Here is a 27,312-nt window from a genome sequence, read left to right as displayed (position 1 = left end):
GAGTGCTTCTTAGCATTCTTAGCATTTCTGGTCTACAGACTCAACCTCGCTGCACTGATGTTGGGTTATTATCTTGGTGGTGAGAGCTCCTCTTGCAGGAAGCTGCAGAAGCCTAAGAGCTCTGACAGCGAAGGTTTACTCACCTTCTGTTAGCAGCTCAGCTGGGCTCTGTGAAGTCTATAAGAGAGAGAGAGAGAAAAAAAAACATCCAGTGTAGAGCTGCTAAACAGGGATGATGTGATTTAGTTGCTGCATTTTGAATGTGCTGTGCGGGTAATGATAACAAAGGCCGTGATAGCGACTCATGCCCTTTAATCAAAGAAAAACAAGTCTTATACTATTGCTTTACAGTATAATCTGTTGACGTTGCTTTTATGTGGAAAGAAGGTGCTGTCTGTCCCTAAAGGGGAATAATATACTGTACTGTGTTTACAACTAAACTCTGTTATGAAGTCAGCCATCTGGGCCTAAATACCGAGGCTGTCAGATACTGTCAAGAAACATGTTCCACCACAGAGAAAATTATCTTCCCCTGTGTGGTTTCGTCTGAATGCATCCAGTGAGACGAGAAGCTTTCTCTGTCAGGGGTGATGTAATGGTAAACTGCGAGGTGTGATATATTTTGTCACTCATAACATGGACTATTTGGACTTATCTCCATGGACACTTAGCTGCTGATGAACCAGTATAAGGTGACTTGTTTTGTTTAAATCAAAAAAGAAGTTTTTTTGTTGTGTTTCTTTTTTTTGGTGCTAATTTGACAAACTTCGATCTGGTCTGTTGAACTCTGGAGAACTTTGTTGTTTATTATATTTAGTTGGGGACGTTTGCTCTCCATGGTGCTGAAATTTTCTTTTTCATTCACAAGCGAGTAATGATTGTCTGCCTGGTAGACAAGATTTTTTGATTAAAGTCAGGCTTTTATTGTTTATATGACTGTTTGTTTTTTATGCTTCTCCCTGCTGCTGAAGTGTCACAATTATTCTCCACAGAGTTTCAACATCAACACACGCATGCCCATATTTGTCAAGACTACTTTCATATGGTGTGTTGTGCCACTTGTGCAGCTGCTGCACCTTATCTGAATATCCTGTGTTTCATTTTCTGTCATTTCTGGGTGTTGTCCCTGCATCTTGTGTAGGAGTAATTGATTTGTAGCTAGGAAAACCACCAGAATAAATACCCTAAAAATAATATGACTGTACTTCGGTGGTGACTGTTTGGAGAAAAGACCATTTGTCAGTAAAGAAAAAACAGCTGCTTGGCTGAAGCATTTGCACATACAGTGACTCTTGAAATGGATTTCATATAAGGATGGAGGTCACCTGGATCACCCACTCCACCATCCCCTCAGACCATCACTCTCTGCTTGAATATTAAACTGTCAACACTCATGGTCAAGACTATTGGATAATTCTAGTAGGGGACTATTTGGATTGGTCTGAATTTTAAAGGTCAAAATGTGTTTTGGAGTTTTGCAATGTTGCAAGGTCGGAGGAAGAGGAGGAGATAATTAGTAGAGATTTGAATTAATAATATAATGGGGGGTTGTCTTTAATATCATTATCTGTGATTTAATTGCATGTAATGAGGCGTCCTCGTCCACACAACAAAAGCTCACCTTTGGGAAACGCCTTGATATTAACAGGAGAGGAGGCGCATGTACTGTAGATGTTTAAAATTAATTGGGAATCCATGCCAGATTTTATTTCCGCTGGTGGGTCGCTGAATGATGACGAGAAGATAGAGTCCGCAAAGAGAGGAGCGGCAGCAACGAGCTGTCAGGGCACGTCGGGGGGGGGGGGGGGCTTCTCTGAGGATAGTCTGGGGGGGGGGGGGGGGAGCTGAATATCAAGTGTGGAAATGGGCCGTCTGAACAACTTCCCCTCCCCGGCACAGCCGTGGTGCGCCCATCAGGCAGCGGGAAACATGTCCTCTGAGACCCGCCTGTTCCAGGATGCCATAAAGCAAGGCGTGTTACCGCTGAGTGTAATGGAGCGACCCAAACAACCAGCAAACTTGAGAGGCGAGTTGTTCTTTAAATTAAGATGAAAACAGGCACAGAGGGGAAGGAAAGAAAAAAAAGCTCAGCTGAGGCATAGCCTATTGAATGAGCAGCTCTGCCTCAGCGAGGAGGATAGTCGCTGTTGGTCCTGCAGCTCATTTCCAGGATGAGGAGCTTGATTAGGTGACAGCCCATGATATTAATTAACAGTAGCAAATGAAGATTAAAGCGTTTTTATCTGTTTTTATTATGTGTCTAATATCATATTGTGGTCATAGGAGAGGGAAGGGGGCAAAGGGGAACAGCAGAGCCCCCCCCCTCTTGCCCCCAGGTTGAAGCAGAGGGGGGCGGGGTCGTCCTGCAGCGCTCACCTGGACAGTAGCCTGCTATAGTCTTTGTGTTTGGTGTGTGATCGCGTTTAGTGGTGTTCAAAGGAAAAAGAAAAAATTCATGGAAGTGCAGTTCTTACACAATGTTCAACTTTTATTCCGAGTATTAGTATGTGGCTTCACTCAAAGATTAATATAAATCCAGCCTTTCCCACAGCCCTGATCTATGTCTGAGGGCCACAGATTTCAATTCAATTCAGATGGTAGAAACAACGGCTGATTCATAAACAAAAGGACAAAATATATATATTTTTTCATTTTATTTTAATTCCCTTAGATTTTTAATAAGTTACAGCCCATGTGCACAGGATGTAGGCATCTGTGTATTTTGTGTTGTCAGAAATGTTCTTGTCTTTATTGGCATAATATTAGTGGTGCCACATCCACTGTAGCAACTGTATAAGCTGAATTATGTTAAAGCTCATCTCATGTTCTCCTTTGCATGTCAATCATTTCATCGGTTGATTCATAGGCTGGATGGTGTGAATATAAGTGTGTCGACGCTTGTTCTTGACACGTATCCGCTGGCTTAGACTGTTGATATGCAACATAAATCTACTGTTGTGTTGTGTTGCGTTGTATTTGCAGCGACTTGTTCCTGTTGAATTGTTAAACATCCAGCACACATACAAACATCATTGTTTCTCAAATATGTACGCTAAATAGGAAGTTCCTACTCCATTTCCTCATAAGTTTTGCCTCACTCTCTCCTGTGTAATGTAAACCTCATTTCAAACCATGCGGTTATTTCAGCACTGCGGAATGAATAAGGCTGTTATCATGGAGGACTCAATAAGGTTTTCTTTCTGTGTATAGTCCCAGTAAGACTTTATCTGTGGATTATGTCTAGGCTGTACTGTTATCTGTGCCTAAAGCTAAGTTCTTGCAGGTAAATGTCCACACACAGGTCTGTCAGCACTATATGCAAGACTGCAGTCGCTGGCTCAGTCAGGTGTATTCACTCTTCCTCGTGGTCAGTCATAAAATGGCTTTATTGTTTAAATGCTCGCCTCGTATGGACTTTAAACTTTTCAGTCAGTGGTTTCTAAATAAAGCCGAGCATTGTTCTCAGAAACACTGCAGCATGTGGCTGAACTGTTGTCACTTAAAACCATCTTTTATGCAGATGTGCCGAGATACACTGAACATGGATCAACATGTGCTGTGCTTGTGGTGTTGAGCTTGTGGTGATGTGAGCAGTTGAATGGCTGCGGTTGCTGTAGAGTTACACCGAATGATCGCTGACTGGCTTCTCTGAGGATATATTTAATTGCAAAGAAAGAGAGGTTTATTGTGTTAGTAGTTTAAAAGAGACTCACTATGAATTGTGCACACACCACAGCCAACACAGAACATTTTTCAGTTTTCTGCATACGCCCACAAAAACACATAGAGGGCCTACAGAAGCCTTGCTGCATAAAGGCTTCTCTCAGTGACCCTGCTTCAGCTGTTTGCTGTCAAAGATCTACTGTAGCACCACTGTAGCGCAGTGTGTCCTCAACCAAAGGCCCCTTGCATGACAAGGATAATATTATATTTTATGTTCATTAGGATACACTACATTTACTCTTTGGGTTCTGCACCACTGTGCCACTGCTCCGTTAAGATAAGAGGGAATTACTCAACCCACACTCTTTTTCTTCTGTCCCTTACAGATGTAAACATAACAACATACCAGCGTCCTGGCACAGGACCAGGGCGTCACATGTACTCCGCTATACAAACACATGAAGCACAAACACAAATACAGCATGTGGTTTAGATGCAAAGACATGGAAACCCTGGAGGACTGCTGCAGTGCATTACATATGCCATAGTCAGCTCGGGCTATTTCTGTTGCCCCTAGTCAGCCGGCCAAGAAACAGCCTGGCCCATTTTGGACCAGCCCTGCAGGTTAATCCATTTAGACCAGAGTTCTTAAACATTTTAAGCTCTGGAATCATTTTCTGTAAATGTATCTCTGTCCAGGCACTTGCACACATTAAGATATACTGAAGTTATCACGTGTACTGTATGTACTCATAGTGGAGACATATTTCGTAGTTAACAAGAAGGACATTATTAGCAGAAACATGGCAAGTAAAAGGAACACATAGGTAAATCTCAGCTTGATTATCTTTTTTATTTACATATCCTGTTTTTTCATATTATTGCTTACCTTTGCTGGAAAAAAAGTCATTTGAATCTGAGAGAAAATACTCAGTTGGGAAATTACCCCTTCCACAAATGTTCCTGTATTAATTTGTCTTCTAGATGTATGGCTCTGGCTTACACATGTACAGCTAGTGCAGTGTGTACAGTAGCCTGACAAATAGTCTGCAAAATAGTTAGTATGCTTACAGCACTCATCATCAATAAAGATTTTAATTACCGCTCAGAACTGCTGACCAATGCAAATTGTATGGTTTATGGTTTAGTCTTATAGCTGCTGTGTTGGCAGGGGCAACAGTGAAATCCCAGAAACACACCAGACCATGAAATATTTGGTTTATGGGATTACATTTCATAGATTAAATACAGTGAGAGAGAAACTATGAAAGAGCTCCACCGTTTCATTTCTGAAACGATTGAAAAAGCATTTCAAATGTTTGGTTTTGTCCAGTTATGTAAATAAATAATCCTTAATCTTTAAATGCTTTTGGAAAAAAAAAAAGAAAATAGATACTTTTAAATCTAAAAATGGAATTATACTTACATTTAGTTAATCTGTTTTCAGGTGCTCTACATGGAAACGGTGCAATCATATCATAGGCAGGTATGAGCTGAGAGATGAATAACGTAGATATGATGGGACAGGAAAGTAACAGAGGAACTGAAAAGGCGCTGAATAATCAAAGGAAAGCTAAATGGAGATGATGCATAAAAAAGGAAAAGTGCAGCAGAAAGAGGAAAAACTACGGAAACTAAAGTAGATGTCAAGTCAATTGGAGATAATGGTATAAGAGCACAATATGACAGTGAGTATTACATAGTAAGACGTTCTGGGCTGATTTTGGTGTCACGGATAATAATACAGGCTGTATTATAATAACTTGACTTAATACATTATTATTCCTACAAGGTTATCAGTCAGTTTCACCATCATTATAATTAGTGAAAGATGTGTCAAACTGCTGCACGATTAGATAGAGTATTATTAATAGGCCGACTTGCAGTGTATTACTCACCAAGTTTTCTTCACTCATGTAGTGGGATGTGCAATATAATTGTATATTTACATTGGGGAGACAACAAAGGAGAAAGGGAGACGTAGACGGGGTTAAATGCAAGAGAGCAGAGTGTGGGAGAGGGAAGCGTGTGAGATAAAGTGGAGGCTATGTTTATTAGCAGAGGAAGGAAAGAAGGAGGGTGTAAACAAAGGAACCAAAGCCGGAGGAAAAAGGGGGGAGATGAAAAGATTTTTGGGAGAGGGGCGGGGTGCGGAGAACAGACCATTAGAAAGATAGATACTGGAGATGGATGAACAAATGCCTGGCATGGATGTGCATAAAGATGCCTCTGAGCCCGAGCAGCCTGAAGGTGAGGGAGACTGACTTCTGCTTCACACTGATTCCACAGACTGAATCAATGTGATACCTCTCCCTCCTCTCTCTCTCGCTCTCTGTGGGAATTCTCTGACCCAGTTAGCTCCTCCACCAGGCAGCAGCAGAGTTATTTTTACATATTAACAGGAGACAATACTTTGTCCTCTGCTTGTCCTCCCCTCATCTGTATGTTGCCTTCCCTTCTTCTTCTCCTCCATCTTAGCTGTTCCCATCCTCTCCCCCCTCGTACTATCCTGTGCTTCCTCTTCTCCCCCGTTTCTATATTTGCCTCTGTTGGCTTTGATCCTTCGTCCTCCTTTAGGGATATAGAGATTCATCAACTCCCTGTTTTGTTTGGAACAGCATACGGGCTTGTTAATAATTTTATTAATATGCAGTGCTGCAAATTGTGGGATTGTTAGAGAGTGGAGAAAACCGACACCTCACCTAAATGTGATGGTACTTGTTTTTCGATGGTACTGGAGACACTGTTGGTATTACAGGGACTGATGAGTGCAGTATAATAACTCAAAACAATAACAACAATAGCAATAACTGATGCAGCTACAGATCTGCCATGACCTGAAAAAAAAAAGCACGATAAGACTGTTGTATGGAGATATCTTCTATTTAATGTGAACTATCCAGGACCAAAGCCTGTGTTCAAACAGGGCCACAGAGTATTTCAAATGAAAGGAGGAAACACCTTTAAAACTATGTAACTCAAAGACCAGCATCTGGAACTATACACAGAATTCAGGCTGAGTGATCCAGTGTCAACAACATGCTGTCAACATGTTTGTATCCTGACATGTTGGGGTTATTGTTCATGAAAGGCAAAAGTTAGTTTGTCTAATAGGCCAGCGTATGTAACTCATAAAATGAGTCATCATTGTGGAGGCATTATTTTTCTGGGTTGTCCTTAAAGCAGAAGTAAGTGATCCGGTCGTTTTGGCTAATGCTGCGTTCCAGGCAGGCTTTTGAAACCGTAAGTTACAGCTTCAAGTCACAACTTACGACTTTGTAGCATTCCAGGCAACCCGCAACTCGCGTTTCTCCGACCTGTTGCCTGTGAAAGTGCACTATAACGGCCACTCGTAACTTCCGACCCGTGAACTCGCACCAGATCGAACTGGTACGACTTCACAGGTCGGAAAAACACGAATTATTAGCAGCCCCCGCCCCCGCCCTCGTCATGGATCTATTGGTCCTCGTCCCTACGTCACCACATTCACGCGCATCCCTTGGCTGCACACACAGCCCTTCATGCCGTTCTCTCTCCTCATTGGATAAAAATTGTAGGATACAAGAAAAGTTTTCTCCTCGGCTCAGAGCAGAGCAGAGGGACTGAGAGACCCGTGTTTCGGTCCAAACACTATGTAAGTGATTGCTGTCGGAAGATATAACTATTTAAGACTTATATTAACACAAAAATATCGCTTACTTCTGCTTTAATATCTCAGAAACGCCTTTCAGGAATTTCCTCAAATGTGGTGCAAATAATTGCTCGGTTTTCAAGTCAAGGTTAAAGGTGACCTCACAAAATCTGTATGATCTGACATCTCAAGACATCAAAATCAAAATAAAATTCAGATAGATAGATTTTGGTGTGCAAAAGTCAAAGTTCATGGCCATGATGGCCACATCGTGTCCTTGTGAATGCAATACATCAGGAAAGGGAATATTGCAGTCTTGATTGATTTGGTAACACCTGTTGTTACTTGTCGTAAAACGCAAATACAGTTTAATACAGGTCACAGAATTCTGGAGGCAGCATCACAATTAAGACGTCAGGCCACAGTGGGAGGTTGGAGGTGCAGCCTTTCACCTCTTAACAGCTCACTGTGGCTGCTTCCTCTATTGCTCCCTGCAATATTTCAAAATGCTGGAAACGACTGTATAGTTTGGTTTTGTAGATACATTTTTGATGAATGTTGGTGGCAAGGGGTCACGGACAAACACATTTTATATCTTGAGACTACTTCATAATAAAAGTCAACTCATGTTATACCAATGAAAAGCTTTTAATTTGAAGCTGCGACATTTGGAAATGTTCAGTTTACCTCAGGAGCAACTTAATACAGCATTTTATTTCCGGGACTATCACCATGGACACCCAGCCTGTAACACTAAATCTATATATATTACAATACTTAAATCAGTCGACCATAGGCTCAATCACCATCGTGTTAGCAATAGATAGTGAGTAAATGGACATTTATTGAAATGATATACCTGAGGCCTCTTCTCTTCTCTTCTCTTCTCTTCTCTTCTCTTCTCTTCTCTTCTCTCCTCTCCTCTCCTCTCCTCTCCTCTCCTCTCCTCTCCTCTCCCTTCCCTTCCCTTCCTTTCCCTTCCCTTCCCATCCCACCTCACCTCACCTCCCTCCTCTCCAGAGAGTAAAGGGACAGCGAGTGGCTGCAGGTGTAGACAGGTCATCTATTCACCTCCTAATGATGATGGATGGCAGGACTGCAGAGAGCGAGAACAGAGAGAAAAGTGGAGCGATGCAGCGAGATAAAGAAATAGCAGAGTAAGGGAGGACTGTGTTTATATTTGTCTACTGGCAGATGGTGAGAGTTTTAGTGATATGTTGATCCTCAAGTGTTTATATCATTCTTGTCATCTACCTGTTAGCAAACACACACATACATACACCTGATTGGTGAGCTTGCATAGTGGCATCTGGTGTAGTGCATTGTGAGGCTTCTAACACACACACGCAAACTGACTTACTTTTCTGCCCTGTTTAGAGGAGTAGGAAAAACGCAATCTCTTAGGATGTGCAGCTTCGCAAACACGGTGCTGTCCACTGTCTCTGGTATGATACATTTTCTAAAATCTTTGTATCATCTCTCTATACAGAGGTTTATTGGCATTGAATGTGTGTGCAGTAAATCACTGTATATATATGTTATCATAATGGGAATCATCAGTGCATGGCAAACACACAGCCAAAGAGATGCAGGATTAAGTCAGACAAATACAGAAAATGATTACTGTAATTACACCCTTGTTTTTTCTAATCAAAATAGAATAGATATTAGATATTATTAGGAGGAAGGGTCCAAATAACAATTATTTTTGTTATTATTGTTGAAAATAGCAGAAAAATTCTAATTACAATCTGTAAAGTCCCTAAGGGAACATTCTTTAATTGCTTCTTTAAAACCAGTGTTTGGTTTCTTTTCGAATGCAAGTAACACAACAAATCCTCACATTTAAGAACTAATACCTGTCTGGTCAGATTAATTTACTTGTTTACAACAAGTTCCTGATTTCAATCAAAATGATGCCCATTTCAGACTATTTTATTTAGGCAAAACTCTGGTACGACTAGCCTACTAATTTACCTTTTTTTCAGAACATTTAATGCGTTACTTATCCTCAAAGTAAGGTATCAAAAAAAGCTTTGTTTTGTATCAGTAACAGAACTCAGGTAAGTATTATTCAACCCTCTAAAGAGCACTAATTAGGAGTATACTAATACCACTCATTGAGAAATAACTCTGCTGCACTGAATTAAAGGGAGCACAGGTGAATTTACTGTAAGTTGTTGCTGTCGAGCTGTGGCTTCAGTCCTGAATGGGATGGCATGTGTGAGGTCACAAACAGCCTCTCTGGTTATTTTACTGACAGACCTCCTCCCCTCTGTGTCTCTTCTCTCAGTACGACTCACCTCTCCACTGCTCTGTCTCACACCTTCCTGTCTCAGACGTCCAGCATGGCTGTTTGAATGCAAGGTTGCCAGATATGAAATGTTTAGACCCCATCTGGTAGGGTTACCACACAGCACACATACACACACTGACACAGTGGTGGAGTCTCACCCTTCCCAAAGTACAGACAAGGAGGCAGGCTGTAGCTATGGCAACCTAGAGAGAAGGGAAATGATTGGGCAAGGCTTGGATTTGTTAAGAGCCTCTGTATGAAGCCTAGGGCGAGACTTAGTCACTGTTTCTCATTTAGTGCTTGTGTGCTTGTGTGTATTGATACAAGTGTGGGTGAGAGAAATACAAGGAGTCAACTCTTCCCTGTTCACCTTCCTGCCTTTTTCGTGTTGCGCTTCAGCTTTCTGTCAGCTGTCAGGCTGATATGACAGATCTGGGTGAGCACAGCATTTACTCACTGCAATGTGCTCTATAAACCCGGAGAAAGACCATGGGATGCATATGCTTGCATACCTAATTGAATGAAATGAAACACTTCAAATGCAAAGCTGCCACAGAGTAGCTGTGACAGCAAATAGACCATATAATAGCCCAATGTTTCACTGGTAGCCAAGCATGTTCACATTTTACATTAAAGATGAGGTTGCATTGAGACCTAAAAGATGTATGTCTTTTTTGTGTATTATTCATAGGGCTGCCCCCGACCAAAGATTTTGTTGGTCGACCAGTAGTCGTCACTTATGGCGATTAGTCGACTAATCGACCCCCCACCTTGAGGGGAAAAAAAAATTAAAAAAAAAAAAAAAAAAAATTTTTTTTTTTTTTTTTAATATATAGCCTATATATTTTTTTTTGCCCGCGGTCAGGTTGAGAATTAATTAATGCTCGTGACTCCGGCCGTGTTGGGTCCGAGATTCAACAACAAGCCGGTCGGGTTTCACCGTTATTACCGGCAGAATGCCCGTTTATCACCAATAAACACAGTAGATGAGGAGAGTAAAAAGTTACTGAGCTCAGGCTGTGTGACGGGGGTGCGGGGTTGGGGGTCCGCGGCGTGGAGCGGTGCGGACATAGACATGTCTATGGGTGCGGGGGTGGGGGTCCGCGGCGTGGAGCGGTGCGGGCATAGACATATGTCTATGGGTGTGGGTCTCTGACTGCAGCGGGGACTATCATGGATCCGCTCCGTGACACTGAGACTGGCCGCCGGTGAGCGCTGTGGGACGGGACCGGGGCTCAGACAGCACCCGCTAATGGTGACAGCGGTGATACGAGAGAGACTGCCGTGCCGTGTAAAAAAAAAAAAAAAAAAGTGTCACGTCACGACTTCCTGAATCTGGCCCTTCAAAATAAAAGCCCCATAACCTTTCCTATACAGTTCAGTCATTGATGTTGGCTTAATTTTGACAAGACACGGCTCCAAATGTTTTTTTTTTTTTTCCTGCGACCAATCGACCAATGAAATTTTGGTCGACTATTTGGGGGCAGCCCTAAATTCATCTATGAGAGAAACGTCAGTTTATTTTTTAATTTAATAAAATCTGGGTAATCTTCTGTATCAAAGGCAAATGTTCCCAATGAGCTACCCAGAAAATGTGATAAAACCCCTAAAAGTCTACATTTAAGACGTCTCTTAGCAAATTAGAGTTCAGTGGCTAACCTTGAGGCACAATCATCACTTGCTGTTGAATTTTACTTTCAAATTAGAAAAAAAATCTGATTTATTAATTTTGCATTGAGGTAAGGAAAAGGGATAACATCAAAGTTGCAGCTGACAATTTTCTGAAGTCATTTCAAGATAATTTTCATGATTAATTTTCTTGATTTCTAAAAAAGCCAAAGATTAAGATCAGTTTCTTTATTGCTTGATTGCTTGGAGCTGAAAACATTTATTATCACATGAGATAAAGAAGCCAGAAAGTCCTTACTATTGAGAAAATGGAAGGTATAAAAATAAATTTGACGATTAATCATCAGTAGTTTCATCTCTAGCTTCAGCTAACTATATGCGAATAGAGAATCCCCAACAGTTTTACAACACTTAAGACTCGTCCAAGATTTCTCATTGCTGTAATTTCCACTGATCCAAAACAGCCTGTCAGATAGCGCTGTAGCTGGTAGAAATAATGATGTAATATCCTTCTCTATAGCACAGTCCTGCTTTTACAGTTGCTGTCAGCCAAAAATGAGTTGTCCCTGCATGCGTTCTCTTCTTCCTCGCTGTGTCAACTTTTGCCCGCACTTCCAATACAGTATGTCTTAGTTATACCTCCTACGGAGGCTCCCACACCAGTGTCACAGGCGCTGCACTGTCCATAGGCTCCGATGTATGTATATTGTGTGGATGTGTATCAATTTGCATGTGTGTTCTGCTGCAGAATGAGTCAGTGTTAAAACATTTGAGCTTCTGTTTAGCGCTGAATGGAGGCTAATTTGTGAGTAATGCTTTAAGGGACCTATGCCTGGAAACACAAGTGTGCCCACAAACCAGCTGTATGGATTACATGGACAGGGTCTATAGGGATGTTTTAAACAGAGGTTTCTTTGTAGGTGTCAGCTCACAACCAGCTACTGGGGATGGTTATGTGTGCGTGCGTGTGTGTGTGTGTACTTTGCGCATGACCCCATGTGTGAATTAGTGTATAGTACAGATCTGTGCAAGAGCACGTTCTGCATTCACCGACTATCGGAGCTCCAGCTGAGCGTCTCACCCACAAGCTTTTCTTGTAACTGAATGAAGGTGGCTCTTCATGTGCCTGAAGGAAAATTTTAGCAAAGCAAAAAGTTGCTGCACCACGATTTTGCTCAGCACAGATGCCATTATCTATGTTTTTACTTGGGTTTCGCAGAACAAAGGGGAGAGGAACCCTTTGATCAATAGTGCAAAGATACATTGCTGAAAAAGCACTACATTGTCTTCCTTTCTAAATAGAAATCATTCTTTTTTAATTGGGCTTGGGGCCATCAGAGAATTTGGGGGGTAGGAGGGGTGATTCCAGTATTTTGTGTGTGTGCGTGCATGCGTGCGTGCGTGCGTGTGTGTGTTAGCAGTGGCAGCTTCCATAGAAGTTGTCTATAATGTCTCTTGCATCAGACCTGCAGCATGGCCTAATCATTTCAAGCCTATTCATTCTTTTTATTCATAGTAGAATAGATAAGTAGTTTATTCTCAAACTCAGAATTTATGATTCAATTGAACTGGTCACAAGATAATTTCTTTTTCAAGGAAAGGCTATTTGAACACTTCCTCTTGAGGATAAAGAAATGCAATCAGCAGTAAATTACTCTGCAATGGCTGCATCAGTGTAAGCTTAAATTGCTTTTCTTGTTGAGAAGAAGGAGGGAGAGCAAGGCTTCCTGACCAACAACGTTCTTCCTTCACTTCCCGTCTCCCCTTTCTCTCGTGTTACATACCTCCATCACCACACGTTGGACTCCCACCAGCATCTTCATCTCTCACCCTCTATCTCTATACCCTATCATCGGATTACCCTTCTGCATTTTGGAAAGGATGCAAACGCATGGATATTTTTGCTATACAAACTGGGTCTTCATTTATTCCATCCTTAATCCTTCCATCGCCTTTTCATTCATATATTCTTGCTGTCTTCACTTCACAACCACCACCCACACTCCATCCAGCTGCAACCCTTTTTTGTCTCCCTTCACCCTCTAGTTGTTTCCTGATTGAAATTCCAAAGCCAAGGCTAAGTCAGTGGAGATGTATGGGCCAGCCTGTGTCATATACTGAGAAAATATAGACGCAGAGAACCAATTCCAGGGCTTCCTCCATGGTGTATGTGTCATGCATCTGTGCGTGCCGTGTGTGTGTGTGTGTGTGTGTGTGTGTGTGGTAGTGCAGAGGAGTGCATTTGTAGGTGTAGAGTGGGCTTTTTTCCCCTTTAGCCAAGTGGTTTTCTGTGTACTGCAATCGTTCTGTGTAGTATTTGTAATTCTACGTCTGTGTAAGTTCTATATCTGTGACTTTTAAAAAAAAATAACCTGGTCACCTACCTCTAGTGCAAGAAAACGAGCAAGCTCTAGTACACACACAAACTCTCTCTGTCCCTCCCCCACATGCACACACCATGTGTGTTCAAATTGTCCTTTATGTTTCTGAACGCATACTGAAGCATGCTTGTATGCAAGAGCATCACTGTAATGAAAATGATTTATAACGGAGATTATCTGGATTAGGATTGCATGTAATATTTTTAAATTGAGAACGAGGTTAGGGATACTCTGTCACATCATAATAACTATTAGAGTGTATGAATATTGAAAAGGGATTGTCATATTAATTTTATTTCACAAATTGAATAGCGAAACAAATTTAGAAGTAAATGAAATGGTCTATTATATTTTGATGAGAGCACACTGGTGTTTCACAGTGGGATCAACAAAGACATGTCAATCTCACTTAGACTCAGTGATGGGGAAAATCTCAATAACTGCATTTTCACTGACTGCATTATTAATATATTGATCGGATAAAGATCATAATTTTTAGCTTTAAGGAAACCTGAAAAAAGCCACAGTAGTAGCTACAGCTTCACTTATTTAAAGTGTAAGTATTTATTCTTTTATTAGTACTGTACATTTCCCAAGTTTAAACTAGTAAGTATACTAATTGCAGTGTACTACAGTATTAGTGTCCTTATAATGGCACTATTCCAATACAACTGAGTACTTCATACTGTAGTACCTCCTCAACGTGAGCGGAGTGGTCATAGCACTGCTGCTACGGTCACTCTGTCTAGCTCTTTTTTTTTGCTGGATCCTCTCATCAGCCGCCAAACACAGTGGCCTGCACCTCAGTGACAGACCACGCTGTGGTTTTGCGCACAGCGGCCATTTAACTCACGTGATAGAATAACAAAAGTTGCAGTAGATCAGTGGTTGCTGTTCCCAGCGTGTTTTTATAAATTGCGGGTTTGAGTCTTGTGTCGGACAGCGCGCTTATGACTCTTTCAGTAACAATAATCTTCAGCCAATCAGTTGCCGGCAGTTGACATCACATTTAGTATCGGCTCAACTCTCTTGGAACCCTTGTGGAAAATTAAAAAAAAAACGAGTTGAGTCAAGTCAAGCAAGAGTTCTAGTGGAAAAAGGCCACAAGTATACTGCTACAATACTTTTCAGGCTTGAATTTGCCCATTTTTTTTAGTTTTGTTGTATTTTAATTAACTGTATCTTATAACGTTGCATCATTGATTAATAGCAGCAGATATGTTGCAGTATTTTGCAGAAGTTTTCATTCTGAAGATGTAAATGTTCAGTTGCTATAAATAAAATGTAGTTTGAATCCAGCAGCTCTGTTTTGCGCATACTATTCATTAGGTGTATTACTATTTCTGGCTGTAGTCCTCTACTGTGGGTCTGGCTAATGGGTGCATCACCACACATTATACTGTGAGGGCTCCAACTGATGAAACAGCCCCTTTGATCAGGAACTGACTGAGTGATTCACCAGAGACAAAAGCAGCGCGCAGGCACCTGCACTCCACGAGAATCCCGAACGTGGATCTGAAAACGTGAAGGTGGGAAGGTTGGAAAATGTATCCCATGAATTCAAGGGCACCGTTGTCCTCAAAGGCACTGGGTGAGAATGTTTCTATTAATGAGTTAGGAAATGGATAGCTTAATGGTGGGGGGTGACTCATACACAGAGCTGGAGAGTGCTTAGCTTTATTCAGGGAGACAGATAAAGAGTGCTCTGCTCTGTTTTCATCATGAGGCAAAATGTGAGGTGGGGGCTTCTTATGCAGCATATGGACCAGAAAGCACAACCCTCCCTGACCTTGGTAGATGGACACATTTATGTGTTTTATGTTTGTCCATGTCCCCATTTTTGTGTAGATTTCCACGTTCACATCATCTTCTGCATTTAAAAAAAACGACAATCTCTGGCGCTGCCAATCTGTGACTAACAAGCTCAATTTCTTACAGGTTGTTGAGTCAGGCTCTTTTACCACCTACTGTAACACAAAATGATGTCTTTGTTTACGCTTCATCGCACCGTTTCTTCTCAGTTTGACACCAAGCTTCTTATTTCTCACTATGCGTAATGGTTTGCAAATGAGATGTGAAGGATTGGCAAATTAAATGATGCTGTCGGGTGAAGGTTTATTTTTCTTTCTCGTGAGCACTTTATTGAGAACATGTGTCAGTCGCTGGAGACCATTATCAGACAGTGTGTCTTTATTAACTCCTGTGCACATGCTCTGCTGCAGAGAGCAAATATGAAATCTGAAATACAAATCTGGGACTTGACATTTTTCCTTTTTTTCCTCTCTCCATTTTCAAACCAATTCACCACACCTGTTAGAGGTGTGAAGAATTACTTAAGCAAACCTAACCAACATGCCATGCTTTACCTCTGCCTGATACAGTTGTCAGAACATCTGTGAAAAATCAGTAGATAAAGAGATTATCTTTAGATATAATATTAAAATATCTGAATTCAGTGTCTTTATAAGTTTTTTTTGGTGATCTGACATGAAATGTCTCACAGTGTGTAATAATCCATTTGTTTTGTCAAGCTGTAATTGCCACAGCAGATTGCTGACTATCATATCTTAATGATGATCAATCATTTGCTTGAGAAAATTGATTTTGCACCTGCTGTCTGTCTGTCTGTTTTCCATTATGACACTCTTGATTTTGCTGTAGGCTATACTATGTTCTTGGGTAGTTGGTCTGCACTCCAGGTATTGACGGAGAACACATGCTAAATATGCTAATTAGCACATTAGCTTTTCAAGGACCCACATTTGTATATTGTCCAAGACACAAAATGCTGAATAGTGTATGTTTGTTAGCTGAACAGCATGTGAGCTTTCAAACACCACCTGCACCTGCCTCTGTTGAGACAACGATAAGACGAATGTCACCACCTTCTACAAGTAGCTCAAACCTCATTATGTTTAATGGCCACCGCTTCTTGACTTGTCAGTTTGCCAACTAGCCAGCTGTAAGAAAAAAAAAAAGTAGAGGTGGTTTTTAATTACCTTGGATACACAATGCACAAGTTTTGTAACATATCACAAATGCAGATATGTTGGTGTTGACTCTACAAAGCTTTTCTAAACAAAGCATGTAACTGACTGTGATGGATAGTGTTTGCATATGTGCATGTGACAGAGCTGTGAACAGACTTGCTTTAATCAGAAGCAGGCACTGGAACCAGTTTGACTTGCAAGACCACGACATTAACATCCATCGCTCCAACCAACACCCTCCTCAGTTATGCTCTATTATCTAAGGTGTGACCTGTTCGCCAAACAGCACACAGAACAAATACCGTACATTTGTTCTGCTTTGATTTTCTTGGCTATGTGACTCTGTGGGAGGGTGCGCCAGGATCATCACTGTCAGCCAGTCTTTACACAGTGAGGGATGTGTAATTAGATACATATCTCACAGGGCTGCATTTTATTCATTGTTGCCTGGTGGTGTTATTGCTGTTCTCTCTGTTTCACTAAGTTCTTCTGACACCTTTTAACCATGCTCATAAAGACTAAGCAAAGCAGACAGAGATTTTCCCAGAAGTCCAGCAGTCTCAATTGTTCGTATTGATTTACAATTTACTAAATTATTTCATGAATCTACCTTGTCTGTGAATTGATGGTGCTTCGGGGTGATTTTTCGACAATCTGTTGCTGCTCTCTTACGCACCAAAGCTGCATTTCCAGTCATCTCAACACGTTACATTTATTTAGCTCTAAAGTAGTTCTGTCTTCTTGATAACCAATGATAACCAATCAGGACTCCACATAAATCAGGGTTCTGCCTCAGCTTAACACTTAACACAAGCCAGACAGCAACATGTAATGCAACACGGACTCCAGCTCTGCTTCACTATAAAACCTTTTGACAGCAAAGAGAATATGGCTTGGGTTTTATTATGAAATAGCAGCAGGAAGTCTGAATGAGTTTGAGATTAGATGAGCAGTTAGATGAAGGAGATTTAAATTGACATTAGAAGCTATTGAAACCTGCATTTGAATATTTAACCACTCCTCTGTTAATAATCGGTTTAGACAAATTAGTGTGAAGTTGGAAAGCTTAAGGTGGTTATTGCACATCAGACTCCTTTTTTTCCCTCTTGTGTCTTGCAGAGTCCATAAAAGAAAAATAGGTCAATTCTGCGTTATCCAAACTTTTGAAAGAAGCCAATAGACAACCTCTGATAATTTCAATGTCGAATTTTCTGTTCTCTGTGAACTGTTTGTGTGCAAAGAGAATGCGGAAATGGGGTTAGTATACATATCTTATTCTGTGTTTTCCCTCCAAACACAGAAGTCCTCGTTTAATTTCAGTTTCTGTGCCTTCTTATGACCTCGTCTTTTATTCTTCTCTTCTATCCTTAAATCATTTCCAATCTTTTTATTTCTCATTCATAGCCCCACTTCTCTAGTCTCTCACCAGTTATCTACTGCGCTTTTTTTGGCGATGTTTTCAGGAAGAAGACGAGAGACTAATATGACAATGAGGGTCTGTCATGTGCATAAGTGAATCAGTCATACTTGAATGCAAAATAATTACTGTTATCACACAGAGATTAAAGATGCACTTGCCGGAGTGCTTAATGGAGGTTTTAGTCTTTGAACCTCTCATCCTTCCCTGTCTGCGCAGTTTTCCTCTCCTCTCTCTTTGCCTTGATCGCTGTTTTCTTATAGATAACAGTGGATTGTGTGCTCGCATATCGTTGTGCGTTTTGCATGTGAATGCATGTGCGCAGGGAATGATACTTATATTACTCTCTTCTCTTCTGATGTAGCTGGTTGGTGTGTGACTGAACTCGAGCTGAACGCGATCCTTAAGTGCTGTCATTCTGATTTTAACCGACCTTTGAACCCGTGTCTTCTCAGGTACTGAAGCCTGCCTGCTCTGACACCGCGACTCCAGACAGACAGGGCGGATAGACACCGAAGGAAGAAGTGGGCAGATAAACAGATAGGAGGACAGAGGGAGGTGAGTGAAATGAATAACGGAATCCAATCTTATCTCTGTGTCCACATATCTCTTGTTCGCTATATCTGGCCCTCTGGTGTGCAAAGAGCTGCTTCTGGGCTCGGTGGCTCATTGTTTACGGCGCTGCCCAATCAACCAGAAAACAAGTGTAGGCCTGCAGCAGAGAGGTTGGTTGACACCCCCGCTGAGCACCTCAGCTGAGTGTGTTTTGTCTGTGACCATGCATGTGTGTGTCATCAAGTCAGAGGTCATTTTTCTTTTGGCCAACAACTTAATGACTTAATGTCAGGAGCCGTGATGAGACATGTTGTGGGTGCACATCTCCTGAGCCTCAGGAGTACTGGCACAGATCTGCCCTCTCTTTCTTCAAATTGCACATGTTGACACAAGTTCTGTGGGGGCGAAGAGGAGAAATCTTAACGCCTCTCTGTTTATCCATATATCTCAAGCTTGTTTTCCCATCTATTCAGTACCCATCTATACACTGTTCCACATAAAGTTGGCATAATTTTGTTTTCAGACTTTTTATTCCTATTATAAAGGTGGTAACACTTCATAATAAGTACACAAGCATTAGTTAAGCATTAATAAATACTGAATTCTTCATTTATAAAGCATGAATACTCATTAGTATGTTGTTTATAAATACAGTTAGTGCTTATCAATGATGAGTAAAACATTTATAACTGTGTGTTATAAACTACATGCTAATGAGTATTCATGTGTTAAAAATTATGAATTCTGTATTTAATGCTTAACTAATGCTTAATTGTGTGTACTTATAATAAAGTGTTACCATAAAGATTAACTGTGGTTTCATTTTCTCAGTGATGTTTGGAAGAGATTGATCAATAAAGTTTTGAGAAGATATACACTTTATCTATCAAGAATAAATAATAATAATACTAATAATAATATATTTTATTTATAAAGCGCTTTTCAATAGTACAGGAAGTAAAAAATAACAAGAAGCACAGAAAAGCATTAAAACATCAGGGGCATTGCAACAGTTAAGAATAAAAACAGGCAACATTTAAGTATTAAAAGCAAGCTTGAAGAGGTGGGTTTTGAGAGAGGTTTTGAAAGTGGACAGGTCAGAGCAGGTGCGGATGGGTTTGGCAAGGGAGTTCCAGAGGGAGGGGGCAGCGACACTGAAGGCTCTGTCGCCCCAGGTCACATTGTCATAATCATTTCATGAGAAGAGGTAAAAAAAAATAATGTATTCCAACTTTATGGGCAACCGTGTATATACCTAAATTAACTTGTGGTGTAGTCTTCAGTATTCCAGCTGCACACTGAGGAAGTGTTTTGATTACAGTTGGTCAGGGCCTGTGGTCGTAGTGGTGGCTGAGTTCACTCACTGCTTTGGTAAACTGCCTGCTTATGTATGTAAAGTAGCTTTTATGCAATTCACCCAGCGGCCTTACCCACTATCATCTCAGTGGGAATGTTTTGGGGTCTGCGCGTGTGTGTGTTTATGTGTAAATAATTGATCACTGTAGAGGTTTTAGTGAGTTGCTGGTGTGACTGAACCAGGCAGAAAAAAAGCTGCTCCGCTGCTCTGCTGCACAGTGTGCCTAACACACAACTAGAACTGTATACCATGTCTGCTGCTGCTCAGTGGCCTCTTTATGTTGGGGTGGACGGCTTCTCGGTCTTTCCTCTGTTTCCAGACAAAACAAGCAATTAAAGCGATTATCACGGGTGAATTTGTGTAACACGTTAAAGAGTAATTGATTACACACACACAAAAAAAGGATCAACACAGTAATTGATCGTGACAGCCATCAGTAGCTGCACTGTCTTGCGTTTAACAGGTTTGGATACTGATAGGTCAAACTGGGTTTTCTGGTTACTTTGTGTAGATTAAGCTCTGTGGTGACTCTCCGACAAGAAATATTTTCACTTAGGAAGCACAAGTTTTCACATTCTCAAACTGACACACACATAGAGGAAAAACTGTGAAAGATGACCCAGTGTGTTCCCATGTCCACCCTGTCACTTAGCTGTTTTTTCCCACCTCCTCTCTATTTTCTCTCTCTCATTTTCTTCTGTTTTCTCTGCTTATTTTATTTAAAAAGAAAAATCGTACTCGGCCTGAATCAATAAAGGTGTTGATTTCATTCTATCTTATTCTCGCTTTTTTTCCTTCCTGTGTGTCATTCCTTTTCTCTTTCTTGCCCCTTAGCCGCAGTGTCCTTGAGAAAGCAGTGACTTTGCCGGCGAGTGCAGCAGAGTGCATCACTCTCTCTCTCTCTCTCTTTCTCACACACACACACACATACACACACACTCACTGACACTCAGTCAACCCGCCTAACCCACACATACACACACACACACACACACACACACACACACACTCACTCATAGTACACAACACTGTCAAGCAGAACCAGCCCTTACAAGTCTCTTCCTTTAGTCTCCATAAATAATTCATCACCCGTAACACTGGCTGTACTTTATGCAAATATTGACAAACCTATTGCAGAGAAAAATTGAAACTGGCATTTCCTGTGTTGAGCACAATTTTTGCTCACTTAAAGCAATACTTACCTTTCTGGAACTTTTGCACATTTCTTTGTCAAAGTTAAAATGCTATTAATAATCTGATGATACATTAAAATGCAAGAGACACCCAACAGGGTTAAAAACTCATCATTTTTTCATTCTCATATAATTCTGAGAAAAGTCTGACCAATAATATTATTCGGTCCGATTAATAAGATTTGACGAGCGACCGAACCTACTTAATATGTAATCACTTTGTGCACCCCTCTCCTCCTCTCCCCCCTCCCGACCAGGAAGAACGCTTATTGACAGAGCAGTAGCAGGACACAGAGAGCAGAGGAGACTAGAGTCACAACACACACTAGAAAGAAGGTTTTTGGAAATAAATCGTTTTTTAAAAGACCAATAACTGCAGCCGCAGCTGGTCGCGGAGTTTCATGTCTGATATTGTAACGTTGATAGTGATCAGCCCCGAGTGATACGTAAACACAGGAAGTCACATGTGTCTATAAAGCATCCAGTGCTAACGGCTAGTAGCTATATAGGCTACTGTTAGCTCTGTGCTAACGGCTAGGCTACTGTTAGCTCTGTGAGTTCTCAGCGGTCCGGACCCGGTTGAACTCCGGACCGGCGCGGCTCGACTCGGCTCGGTCTGGATTTATTTTCGGCCTGAACCAGCGCATCAGGTGGCGCTGGTCCGGCCGCCAGCCCGGCTCGTTGAGAACTGTAATCTGTAACAATCACTTCCCCTGCGTCTCCAGTAGCAGTAGGCTAACAACAGTTTATTATAAAACTCATCAGTCATCACTGAGTCCGTTTAACTTTATACGGTTTAAAACTCCGGTGTTGTGTTTGTTTGTGTTGTTCCCGTTTCACTCGCGTTCATGTTCTGTTTACCGTTGCCATGCCAACGCATGCAGCAGGGAGGGAGGGGGCTCGTGGAGATGCAGGAGGAGGGAGATGTGGGTGGGACTTGTGAGGGAGGTGGAGCTGTTGATTTTCAAATGTTTGTGCTGTGCTGAGTGAAATGCCAGATCGGTAAGTATTGCTTTAATGTTTTCAGAAACATATAGTAAATTAGCAACAAACTGTTGATACACACACAGTGTCCCCAAAGTCATTGCACAGTAGGAGCGCTCCCCCAAATCAGACTGACGATGTCTCTTTTAAAAAGTAATTTAGAGTGAAGAAAACAGGATTTCAATTACTCCTGCTGAAGGTTCCTTACCAACTTCAGACAAATTGTCCTCAGGTGATACTGTCGTTAGCCTGCCAGCGTGGAAACGCGATCCCAGGGTGCCCTCCTCTTCATTAAAGGTGACCTCAGCCAATCTTGGATCATGACAGTCCATTGTCACAGTTTTCCGTAGCTTTTGAAATATAGATGGAGTCTGATTGTCTGGTGGTAAGATGAGATGTTATAGTCTCTGGATGCTGTTTGTTCTCAGTGGTCTCTGATTTCCATTAGAGTTCACAGAGTGCGTACTGGGTCGCTGCTTTTTCCTGCCGCCTTACGTGTTTCATGATGGAGATCAAGTGTCTTGTGGTGAGTTAGCCACGGTGCTATATATGGCAGCTGTGTTGCTGTAACTGCATCCTGTTTGTTTGTCTTTGATAACAGTCAGATTTTAATATCGATGTGTTGTTGTGTTGTAATAATTCATTTTTATTGTACGAGCTGTTTCTACTTCTGTCATCAACATCCACACACCTCATGACAGTATCTCAATACTGCTTCCTATTTCTCTCTGTCTCTCTCTCTCTCTCTCTTTGTGCGCGTGTGTCTCTCTCTCTCACTCTTCCTTATGTTTGTCGCACATTCAGCTGAAAATGTTTCCGTAGCCATGGAGACCAATCCCAAGGGGAAAAGTTGAGGCTGAATCTCTTTCTCGCTCTCGTTTCCCTCCTTTGTCTCATGCCTGGTTGCAATCTAATGCTTTCCTCACACACAGATACATGCGCACACTCGCACACAAACACAAACACGTCAGAATCCAAAAAGGAGAGGAGATTTGAGTTGTCGTTTTGTGGCTCTTCCGTGTTGACCTAAGTGCTGATGTAAAAGAAGTGACCTAATTACAGAGAAACACTAAACCTATAAACAGAGCCGTGGATGGATTTCTCTCTGTCTTTTTCTTGCTTGTTAGTGGGCATGACCATGGCTGTTGGACCATGGCCATCCAATACTTTGACAAAAGAGGATGGTGGAGACACAGTATTCTATGAAAAAGATGAGAGGAGGCAAGTTGCAGCTGTCCGAGGTGTCAGACCTGAGCCTCGAGAGTTAGTCAGTTAACTGAGTAGGTTTCTGTCCACCTAAGAAGAACCACTGTCATGAAAACATTAGAGTTTTAACACAGGGTGCCAGCAGGGGATGAGTTAATTTGACTTTTTGAACTTTTAATATAATATAGGAATAAAACCAGAATAGAAATCTCAGGTTTAAATTAAGTGGAATGATCCTTTACTCTTTAAATTGTAATCTGTGCTTTTAATGGAGATGGCCTACGGGAAGACACGGTCTGGAAGGCACAGTGGAAACATAAAAGTGCAAGGAATTAAATTTTGTGAATTCATAAGAAATAATTGGTAATTATTAATGACAGGTCCTGTCCCTTTGGCTAGTTGAAGTTTGTTTGAGAATTAATATAAAACACTTTGTTAGAGAGTGTGAAAAGGACAGCTGTAATGAAAGACTTCACTCTCTCAGGCTCTTCTTTTTTTTCCTTAACTACTTTTCTCATTTGTTCCTTCTCTTGCTACCTCTATCTTTTACCCTCCCTGTCGCCCTTCCTTCCTTCCTTTTAGTCCCAGTCCTGTCCTTTGTAGTTTCACATTGTCTTCCTCCAGTTTATATCCCTCACCCCCTCTCTTCAGCATTGCTCATCTCACCTCTTGGCTCCAATAATTCCTCTCTAAATCAGTCACAATCCATCATTCTCCATGTCGTCTTCATCTTCCTCTCCTCTCCTCCCGGCCGCTCCGTCGCCTTCCCGGCGTTGGGGGACAGACAGGAAGGAAGTGTGTAATGAAACAGCCGTGTCGAGCACACTGCCCAAATTGACCTGGAATGAATGGAGTCACTGATCAGCTCCTGCTAAAACGCTGTAGATGAAGAAGCAGGGGTGTGGGAGAGAAGATGGAGATTTTGTTTATCTGAATTAAGTGCACAGTACACCACAGTGAGTGAATGCATGTCCACTTGGGAACACATAGAAAAATCGTATTCTGTTGCCCAGGAGCTCTGTTTCAAACAATAGATGAGTAATATATTATTTTCTCACAATATTTTGCCTCAACTCAAAAGTTGGCAAAGTCTGGTAATTCAGTCATTTCAGCCGAAGAGCGGGACTCGATCTGCATTCAAGAGATTTTCCTCTGCTGTTTGAACAGAGAACAGAGGGGCAGACAGATGAGGCATGAGCTCCAGAGTGAAAATTCGGAAAAACACTGACAAAATAGGCAAAGACAGACTGACAGGACACACTCTCCCCTGCCACTGAAGTTGTGCTACGTTTGTTTATGCCCATAATATAAGATTATAGCATTTTGAGTCCATTCTGTGAAATTAATCTCTCAAAAATACTTCATCCTTGGATGTAATTTGGCTTTCATAATGTATCTCACTAATCTGCTCCTCTGGCTTCACCCACCATACTGCTGCTTTTATTAATGAAAATTGACAGAGAGAGGGACACATTACTGGGATATCAAGTAGTACTACGCATGTGCGCATGCCTTTTTATATTGTGGAGTAGAAGCCCATTAGGGAATTAGTTCACATCTGGACAGCCCTAGCTGCCCTCATGCTGTCACAACTCATAGCATGCTTCATAATTGGGAGGGTTTCAGATATACTGCATCAAAAACAACCTCTGAAAGAGCCGTATTGACCTCACCCTGACCCCTAACACTATGACATCTTGGGATTTCAGATGTTGTGATGAGATAATAACATCTATTAACCATACAAGGGGAGATTGATGCTCAAAAACACGTCCTCCAGCAAATCAGGCTGATTATTTTATCATAACAGAATGCATTTACACCTGATTGAAATGACCAACCCTAAGGTTAAAACGTTGATTCTATACATGAAGTTTCCTACGTATCTTCTTTAGTCCCTCCCTACCACCTGTACTTTTTTACCTAACAGAACCAATAATTACCTCATTTTGAAAACCACTGATGTGCTGGACTCTACTTTTGATACTCGGTATAGATCTGTTTACCTGTTCATTAGCCCTGATTTGTCAGTGATGTCAGGACCACAGTAACTGAATCAATATGAATTTCATACCTTGATGCTTCAACAAAAAAGATTTGAGTCGATAATTTCACAATAATGCATGCTGTGTGGTGCTTTCTGTTTATTTATTTTGACTTATCAGTTTCAGTAGGATGCAGTAACCTCACTTAATCCTAGTGCTGGCATCTTTGTAAATATATGTTTATAACCTGTTACATACAGTATGCACAAACCACACACACACACAAAAAAAAAGTAGGCGTGTGTCAGCCTTGTGTGTTGGCAAACTTGAGCTTAGCAGTGAAGAGGCTTTTTAAGCAGGATTAAGACTCTAAGTGTCATTGGAACAGACAAGTAGGCCAAAGACCACTAGGATATCACTTACACTGCAACAATTAGCATCAGTGTCTGTGTGTGTGTGGTAGTATGTAAAACAGGTTCAAAGAAGGGTGTGTGTGTGGTGGATTATTTGTGGAAAAACAGAGGAGGAAACCAGCAGGATGCACACACACTCTACGCACATTCAGAAGTCTCCTCACAGACTATGGACTGTGGAGCCTCGGCAGAGCCCTGGCAGGACCATCTGTTCCTGCTGAAATCAGCACAGCAGGAGACTACCAGTGCACGCACACGCACAGGAACACACACACACAGTTGCAGCATGCTGGCATAGTGATAGTCTATTTATTCCCCACACTGACGCAGGAGACTACTCAACTGTGTGTGAGTATGGCAGTGAAGTTTTCAGTTAAAAGTAAGATAACCCATGGAGATGATAGATAGATAGATAGATAGATAGATAGATAGATAGATAGATAGATAGATAGATAGATAGATAGATAGATAGATAGATAGATAGATAGATAGATAGATAGATAGATAGATAGATAGATAGATAGGATGAGCACATTATCAAATATGTTCACTCATCTATCCTTGTTAGCCTCTGACCCAGCGTGGCCCACTGTCAGCAGAAAGCGCACACATATAGCTTCCTCCATTTTAATAATCGACTGAAGGGAGTTACACTCCCCTGTCAATGTTATCTATCTCACTCCAAGAGGCAACATCAGCGTTTTCGCTGCTTTCTGCCATCTCATCAATACTCTGTGGTCTGACCTCCCCTGGCCTGCCCCTGGACCCAGTCAACACAGAACGACAGGGTGGTAGTTTAAAAAACATAACACGGGATAACAGAGTGTCTTCGCCCAAGGCTGGCAGTGCATACGCATTTCTGTGGCTCATAAGGGTTTACTTTCATTTGGGGTTTTAAATGAAGAGACAGAAGTCAACATTGCAGCCAAAGGGAACTCATCATTCACAGAAATCAATTGAGTCCAACAAAAATTGATCTAACCTTGTCCTCCAGTTAATATAGACTAAAATGCCCATTTTGATCAATAAATCAGAGCGTGATCATTTATCTTCATTTTTCCAATCTTGTTTTCAACTTCATCAGTCTGCACACTGTATGATGTGTGTAGTATAGTGTACTTGCCAACTGTACTTACTGTGAGCATGACAGGCCCACCTCCTTCTTAGAAGAAGAGGAGTTGTAAAGGTATGAGCCATGTGACCCTGTTCACGACAAGGATAGCTACAACCACATGAAAAAAGACTGTGTAAACATTATAGTCAATAGAGCAGAATAGCACGCACATCAAAACAGACACAATGTTGGTAATACCACAGAAGTTGCTTCACTCAGGAATGAGTGGGAAATTTATTCTCCTCATGACCTGAAAAAATGGAACCCACATTTTTCGAATATTTATTGGCGGACAATCAGGCCCAAAGGCTCCTGATTCATTTCAGAAGTAAAGGGCCAAAAAGTGTGTGCTACCAATATTGAGCAATAAATCCATTACTTTTTTTTTAGTATATTGAGGTAAACGCATGTCTTTCCGCTGAGCTCACACACCTCCAGCTGCTGCAGAGACCACAACACGTGTTTCACAGGCAAACAGGGGGAAGGTCCTCCTTTCGC

The 27,312-nt window shown here is 41.4% G+C and overlaps 1 protein-coding gene across 3 annotated transcripts in view; it reads left to right on the top strand.

Annotated features, from left to right (window-relative positions):
- Positions 1-27,312, top strand: part of strbp (spermatid perinuclear RNA binding protein) — an 80,444-nt gene that overhangs the window by 9,699 nt on the left and 43,433 nt on the right. For 2 of the 3 annotated variants that reach the window (XM_083983221.1, XM_083983223.1), the window contains exon 2: positions 18,463-18,565. The gene's annotated coding sequence lies outside the window, so the exon portion shown is untranslated. Of the gene's footprint in view, positions 1-18,462; positions 18,566-18,704; positions 18,733-27,312 lie in introns of all 3 variants that reach the window. The other variant, XM_083983222.1, reaches the window with a different exon arrangement.

Source organism: Trachurus trachurus (genome assembly GCF_905171665.1).
Source record: "Trachurus trachurus genome assembly, chromosome: 12".
In the NCBI taxonomy this organism is placed as follows: Eukaryota; Metazoa; Chordata; class Actinopteri; order Carangiformes; family Carangidae; genus Trachurus; species Trachurus trachurus.
The sequence above is the reverse complement of the archived record's forward strand: the minus strand, read 5'-3'. Positions and strand labels throughout refer to the sequence as shown.